This window comes from Physeter macrocephalus, chromosome 14 (assembly GCF_002837175.3).
Source record: "Physeter macrocephalus isolate SW-GA chromosome 14, ASM283717v5, whole genome shotgun sequence".
Classification (NCBI taxonomy): Eukaryota; Metazoa; Chordata; class Mammalia; order Artiodactyla; family Physeteridae; genus Physeter; species Physeter macrocephalus.
This window is the reverse complement of record NC_041227.1, coordinates 53,631,839-53,640,001: the sequence shown is the minus strand read 5'-3', so window position 1 is coordinate 53,640,001 and position 8,163 is coordinate 53,631,839.

The following is an 8,163-nucleotide window of genomic DNA, read 5'->3' as shown; positions in this document are numbered from 1 at the left end:
AGGAAATGTTGGCTAAGATAGAGGTCAAGAGGAAGATAAAGAAGTAAGTTAAATGCTGCAAACCCTCCTCACACTGCCAGAAATACTCAGTGTTTTCTTTCAGGGTGGGAACTCAGTTTCCTTCCCCATCTTCCCCGGTGTGGTCACAGAGCCCTGCTCCTGGTAGGGGGCGCAGTAAATACTGATTCAATCAATAAATGAGCCAGGAGCAGAGTTTGTAAGGGGATCAGAACTGACCTCTAAAAATAACCCAAAACGGGCTTCCCTGCTGGCGCAGTGGTTAAGAATCTTCCTGCCAATGCAGGGGACGTGGGTTTGAGCCCTGGTCTGGGAAGATCCCACATGCCACGGAGCAACTGGGCCCGTGAGCCACAACTACTGAGCCTGCGCGTCTGGAGCCTGTGCTCCGCAACAAGAGAGACCACGACAGTGAGTGGCCCGCGCACCGCGATGAAGAGCTTCCCCGGCTCACCGCAACCGGAGAAAGCCCATGCACAGAAACGAAGACCCAACACAGCCAAAAATAAATAAATAAATAAATTTATTTTTAAAAAATAATAATAATAACCCAAAACTGCACAGGGAACTATATTCAATATCTTGTAATAGCCTATAATGCAAAAGAATCTGAAAAAGAATATATATATACACACACGTATGTGTGTGTGTATAATAGAATCACTTTGCTGTACACCTGAAACATTGCAAATAAACCAGACTTCAATTAAAAAAAATTTTTTTTTAATCCAAAAAGAAAAAAACAAAAACTATATTAGAGGGAAGTAATTTGAGGGACAATTCCAGAATGTGACAGTGAGTGAGTCAAAGCATCTATTATTGAAAAGTTTGTATTTTGAGAGAAACATTTTGATCGCTCAGAAAAAGCAAAAACGGTTTGGGGGTGGCAAGCCACAACTAATCCTGTCATTAAAGCAAAATTAGTAAAGATCTTAAATTCCAAGGGTTATAAGCCTGGCTGAGGACATTTATGCCTAAATAATTGTGCCTAACAATTACCTTGACTAATTAGAGCAAAGGTTTCGGAGTACATTTCTATTTCCAGACATTGAGTCATCAGTGACCCAGAATAAATCATTTCGCTCTATTTGCGTCTTGGATCATCCACATGGAAGCACCCTCGGCCAACCCCTCATGGAAATGCCAAAGGCTTCATTAATTAATATTTGGAAACAGTATAATTTGTATATGTCAGGAGTATAGAAATATGACATCAGTACGTTTTGTACGGTGGGTTCATTTATTTAATTACTCAGCTCTTATTAGCCTCCTCTTCTGAGCCATGCCCTGAGGTAGGAACTGGGAGTGCAATAGTGAACAAGACGGATGGACCCCTGTCCTCATGAAGCTGAGAGTCTAGTGGTGGAGACAGATGATAAATCAGTAAAGCAACAAATAAAATAATTGCAAACTGTTAAGTGCTGTGAGGAAAGCTAATAGAATTCTGCCATAGATAGCAGCAGGAGGGGTCTACTTTTGATGGATGGTCATGGAAGGCTTCTTAGGGGAGGTGATCCCCAAGCTGAGACCAGCCAGGTCGAGTTGGTGCTCAGTAAGTATGGAAGGCACGAAAGGAAGCAAAACAGAGTGGGCAAGAGTAGTAAGTGGTCGTGACAAGCATAGACTTTCTGGGTTTGAATCCTGCACTGGTAGGACTTGCTGTGTCATCTTGTGCAAGCTGTTTGTCGTTCTCCCATGCCTCAGTTTCTCCATCTGTAAATTGGGGGTGACAGCAACACTTGCTTCATGGGGCTGTCATAAGAAATCCGTGAATTGATATTTATAAGGCACGTGCATGTTTGCCCAGCCTGAATCAAGCATCACACACATAAGGGTCCCAGAGGCTGTTGACTCTCGTTACATCCTCTCCTTCACCTGAGCTCTAACCTGCACCTCTCCTCTTCTGTACCTGAGGGCTCTCTCCAACTCAACCCAACACAGGCTCACCCTGGAATCGTGGAGGGAGTTAAAGTCCTGAGGGCTTCCCTCAACCAGGAAGGACAGACGTTGGTGGGTAAATGCCTCAGTCTCTCTGCCCTCCATTGGAGTCACAGTGACCTGCACCCCACACAGGCTCTCAGGGGACCCCCAGGGAAACAGGCCCTGTTGTCCAACATGGTACCCTGCCCATTAACGCACCGTTTATTGGTTCTTTTCCCTTCCCTGTCTCACTTCTCTCCCTCTCGGTGCTTCCTGGAATCAGCTCCCAGGGCTGGGATGGGGCATGCGATGTGTCTAGAGGGTAAAGCATAAGGATGCAGTTCAAGTGATGAAGGGATAAACACGTATGGTCTATCCCTATGATGGAATAATATTCTGCCATAAAAAGGAATGAAGTTCTAATGCATGCCACAATGTGGATGAACCTCAAAAACATCACAATAAGTGAAAGAAGCCAGACACAAAAGGTCACATATTGTATGCTTCCATTTGTATGGAATGTCTGGAAGAGGTAAATCTATAGACAGAAGGCAGGCTAGTGGTTTTCAGGGGTTTGGGAGGAAGAGGAATGAGGAGTGAGTGCTTAGTGGGTACAGGGGTTCTTTGGGGTGCTGAAAATGTCTTGAAACTAGATAGAGGTGATGGTGGTACAACACTGTGAATGTATTAAACGTCACTGAATTGGGACTTCCCTGGTGGTGCAGTGGTTGGGACTCCACGCTCCCGATGCAGGGGGACCAGGTTCGATCCCTGGTGGGGGAGCTAGATCCCACATGCATGCTGAAACTAAGAGTTCGCATGCCACAACTAAGGAGCCTGTAAGCCACAACTAAGGAGCCTGCCTGGCGCAACCAAATAAATTAATTAAATAAATAATAAATAAATAGGGCTTCCCTGGTGGCGCAGTGGTTGAGAGTCTGCCTGCCGATGCAGGGGATACGGGTTCGTGCCCCGGTCTAGGAGGATCCCACATGCCGCGGAGCGGCTGGGCCCGTGAGCCATGGCCACTGGGCCTGTGCGTCCGGAGCCTGTGCTCCGTGGGCCCGTGAGCCATGGCCACTGAGCCTGTGCGTCCGGAGCCTGTGCTCCGCAACGGGAGGGGCCACAGCAGTGAGAGGCCCGCGTACCGGAAAAAAAAAAAATAAATAAAATAATAATAATAATAATAATAATTAATAAATAAATATTAAGAAAAAAAAAGTCACTGAATTGTTGGGACTTCCCTGGTGCTCCAGTGGGTAAGACTCTGTGCTCCCAATGCAGTGGGGAGCTAGATCCCGCCTGCATGACACAACTAAGACCCAGCGAAGCCAAAATAAATAAATAAATAATAATAAATAAATATATTTTTTTAAAAAGTTACTTTCTATTAAAAAAAAAGTCACTGAATTTTTCACTTTTTCTCTTTTTTAATTGGCTGAGATACATGCCGGATCTTAAGTTCCATGTCCCCTGCAATGGAAGCACAGATTCCTAACCACTGGACCGCCGGGGAATTCCCTGAACTGTTCACTTTTAAATGGTTACTGTTAACTTTATGTTGTATGAATGTCACCTCAATTAAAAAATATATTAAACGCACACACACGCACACCCTGAACAGATTTCCCCTCCACTGCTCCGGGGCAGGGAATCCTCAGCCAGTCCTGGGACCCTGTGTGGGAATTGTCACCTGGCATCTCCTCCAGGGAGGGGAAGCCTCTTCAGTGCTGAAAACCATGTGGTCCTTCCTTCCTAAAACTGCAAGAAGGGGAATTCATATTTCTTCACTGAGGCTCTACTATGTGCAGGCCCCGTGCTGGACGCTGGAAACTGTTTCCTTCAACCCTTTTTTTTTTTTTCTTCAATTTGGCTGCATCGGGTCCTAGTTGTGGCACGTGGGATCTTCGTTGCAGCATGTGGGATCCTTCACTGTGGCGTGCGGATTTCTCTCTAGTTGTGGCGTGCGGGCCCAGTAGTTGCAGCATGTGGGCTTAGTTGCCCCGTGGCATGTGGGATCCTAGTTCCCCGACCAGGGATCCAACCCGCGTCCCCTGCATTGGAAGGCGGATTCTTAACTACTGGACCACCAGGGAAGTACTCCTTCAACCCTCTTGACCCTCTCTTGCCTCATCCATTTAATTTTTGTTATCACCAACTGACTTTACATTATATATACATGTTTTCTCCCACTAGGACGTAAGTTTCACAGGTGCTGGAAGTTTGTCTGTCTTGTTTATTACCATATCCCTCTCACCTGGCACATAGTAGGTGCTCAATAAATACTGATCAGGTGAAGGAACCTAGCAAGATAGGCATTAGCATCTCCAGTTTACAGGTGGGGAAATGCAGGCTCAGTGATTTGTCAAAATCCCATGACTAGTAAGTAGCAGAGACTGAATTTGAACTCAAGGCCATCTGGGGGCACAGCCCATGTGGCAGGGAGCGGTCCTTCATCAGCTTCCTATGCATGGCTGGGATGAGTTAGCAGTCTGAAAATTAAAGGCGTCAAGGTAATGACTCATCTCTTAGGCAAAGAAGTGGGGAATGGTGACCCGGAGCTGAGTCACTGTTTCCGCTTTCCTTTGTGCTGACTTGCTCAAACCTGCAGTTCTTGGCTGCCCTGAGCTCTTTGTGGGGGTGAGGCCAGGGACTGAACATAGCCTGGGCCTCCATTCTCATCTTGCCTCTGCCGTCTTGGCTGGGACCGTCTGACCCAGATGAAACCACAGATGTGGGCCCAGGCCAGCAGTCCCTATACAGCTATGGCAAGCTCTGAACGCTGGCAGTGATGAAACCTTGAAGACATTCCTGCTATGAGGTTTTCTTGGATGGACGGCACCAGCTGTAACCCCTTCCATACCTGACTTATTTAAAACACTTATTTAGGGTTTCCCTGGTGGCGCAGTGGTTGAGAATCCGCCTGCTGATGCAGGGGACACGGGTTCGTGCCCCGGTCCGGGAAGATCCCACATGCCGCAGAGCAGCTGGGCCCGTGAGCCATGGCCGCTGAGCCTGCGCATCCGGAGCCTGTGCTCCGCAACGGGAGAGGCCACAGCAGTGAGAGGCCCTCGTACCGCAAAAAAAAAAAGAAAGAAGAAAAGAAGCCTTAACACCAGAAAGAGATGGGTTTGAAGCCCAGATCTGTCATTTATTAGCTGTGTGACCTAGGGCTCACTACTTGACCACTCTGTTCTTCAATTTTCTCATCTGGAAAATGAGGTAATAATAGTATCTGCTGACAAGTGTCAGCAGGAGGATGGAACAGGACTTTTTTGAGTGGGGGTGATTTGTACAGCCTAAAGAAGGAGGAAAAGGTGCTGAAGACTGAACCCCACAGTAGGGATAGGAGTGGGGTGGGGTTGGAGGTGATCAGGGTTCTGGGTGTGGGCCCCAGGATGACCAGTTAGTCAAAGGTTGAGACTGGCCAAGTGGCTTAATCCCTGGCAACTTCCCCTTCTCCAACTATACAAGAGTGGGGGATGGATCATTCTAAGCCCTGCCCTGTGCCACACAGAATTAGAATACGAGCTCACACAGAATGAGAACATCCCACAAAAGGAAGAATGTTAATCAAGCTCATGGCTGGGGATTTCAGGGTGAGGGATATTAAAACTATTACCCTGGTAATCCTCGAATGTATTTTCGTTGTGAAAGATGCTAACACTCCAGATCTATATAGAGCAAACTATGAAGTCCCTCTTCATCCGCTTCCACTATCAACAGTTTGGAGCACACTCTTACTGTCTTTTTTTCTTTGCATTTATGTAGATAACGTGCACAGGGCTAATAGCTAACACTAACTGGGCACTTACCACATATCAGGCACTGCCCCAAGCAATCTACATAGCTTAATATATTTAATCTTCACAACAGCCACATGAGGCAAATTCTTTTATCATCTCTCTTTTACAGAGGGGGAAACTCAGACCCAGAGAGGTGAAGTAACTTCCCCAAAGTCACACAGCTTCGGAGAGGAGTTGGGATTCAAAATCAGGCAGCCTGGCCCCAGAGTCTATACATGTAACCATGGCATTCTGTTGTCTCTCATATATTTTCTTTTTTCCATAAACGGGGTCATACCTTGTGCATCTTTTGCATCTTGTTTTTTACATTTGATATATTTTAGAGAACATCCCATGTCAGTTCGCATAGGACTGCTCCTCTCACTTTAATGGTGGCACAGAACTGCATGGTATTCCACAGACAAAGGTGCTATAATATATTTGTTGATTCCTTGTTGATGGACTGTTAGGGTGTTTCCACTCTCTCATTTTTACAAACAGCCCTTTCACCGTCATCACTTGAACATGTATCTTTGGATCTTTGGGAACTCATAGCTATTTCTAGAGATTTTCTAGAAGTGAGGATTTAAATCTTCAGAAAATATTGTTAGATTGTCTTCCCAAAAGGAAGCCCCAGTTTACACCCCATCATCAGTGTATAAGTCCCTGATGCCCACACTCTTGCCAACACTGGATGGATATAGCTTTCATTTATTTTGTCACTGGATGGGGGAGATGGGAAAGTCATGTCTCGCTGGATGTTTTCCTTTGCATTTCCCAGATTACCAGTGAGCTCAGCATCTTTTCTTGCTTTTTTTTTGATTGAAGTATAGCTGATTTACAATGTTGTGTTAATTTCTGCTGTACAGCAAAGTGACTCAGTTATACACACACACACACGCATATATATATATATATATATATATATATATATATATATATATATATATATATTCTTTTCCATTATGGTTTATCCCAGGAGATTGGATATAGTTCCCTGCACTATACAGTAGGACCTTGTTGTTTTCAGCATCTCTCCAAATGTGTATAATGACCATTTCTGTATTACCTTCTGTGAATGCCCTGACAGAGTTAATAGGGCTGTGGATATTTAACGTTTCTTTCTCTGTGTACCCCAACTCCACCCTGTAGTGGCCGTTTATGGCTATCCAAATCCTCCTCTTTCCTGTGATAATAGTCCCTGTGTCCCCCTTTTCACCAGTCTCCTGTGTAGTCAAATTCACAGCCTTTGACCCAAAGGGAGCCAACAGGTCCATCCCCAGCTCATGGTGATTGGTTCAGGGCAGAGCTCACGACCCAAGAAGGGCCAACCAGAGAAAACAAGGCTCCAACGTTGACTTCTTTTCCAGCTCTTGGACAGAGAAACTCTGTCTTCCTCTGCATCTGGATCAGTGACATGAGGAATCCAAAGTTGCCAGGGAACCCCAAGAGAAGCAGGAAAATGAAGAAACTACAGAGAAGGCAAAGTGAAGGAAGACAGAGATTCTGAGTCTGGATGGTATTATTATCTGAGCCTCTGGATCCAGCTTCATCCAAAGTCAAAACATGCCTGAACTTTCCCATTATGTAAGGGAATGGATTTCTTTGTTTTAATTATTATTATTTTTTAAAACAGCTTAGGCTGAGATTGTTGGGATTTTGGGTTTTGGTTTTTTTCATTTTCACCTTGCAGTGAGTACTAATTGATCCCCATGTCCAGAAGACAGAAAACACAGATTTGTATTGTAACGGAGCAGGACCCGGTGGTCCTTCCCCCGGCCCCATGTCCTCAGCCTGCCTTTTGTCTGTGGAAAAACTTTAGCAAAAGAATAAGTTTAATCAGAGAAGTGAGAAAACGCAGAAACAAAGGAAAACAGTCCAACAAGACTAAATAATAATAGTTGAGTCATTAGGCATAGTCAAGGACCTTTAGTTCCTTCTCAAGAGCTATAGATAATATTCTGAGCCATATCCTGTGAGCTGTCTTACAGATACTGTAACCCCCACCAGGTGGAGAAGTTAACTACATGATGACCAGCCATGACATAAGTTGCCACAATTCTGAGAACTGGCCTCAAGAAATGGAAACAGAGATAGCCTCATCCACCAGAGGGCAGACAGCAAAGCAAGAAGAACTACAATTCTGCAGCCTGTGGAAGGAAAACCACATTCACAGAAAGATAGACAAAAACGAAAAGGCAGAGGACTTTGTACCAGATGAAGGAACAAGATAAAACCCCAGAAAAACAACTAAATGAAGTGGAGATAGGCAACCTTCCAGAAAAAGAATTCAGAATAATGATAGTGAAGATGATCCATGACCTCAGAAAAATAATGGAGGCAAAGGTCTAGAAGATGGGGCTTCCCTGGTGGCACAGTTGTTGAGAGTCCGCCTGCCGATGCAGGGGACGTGGGTTCGTGCCCCGGTCCGGGAAGATCC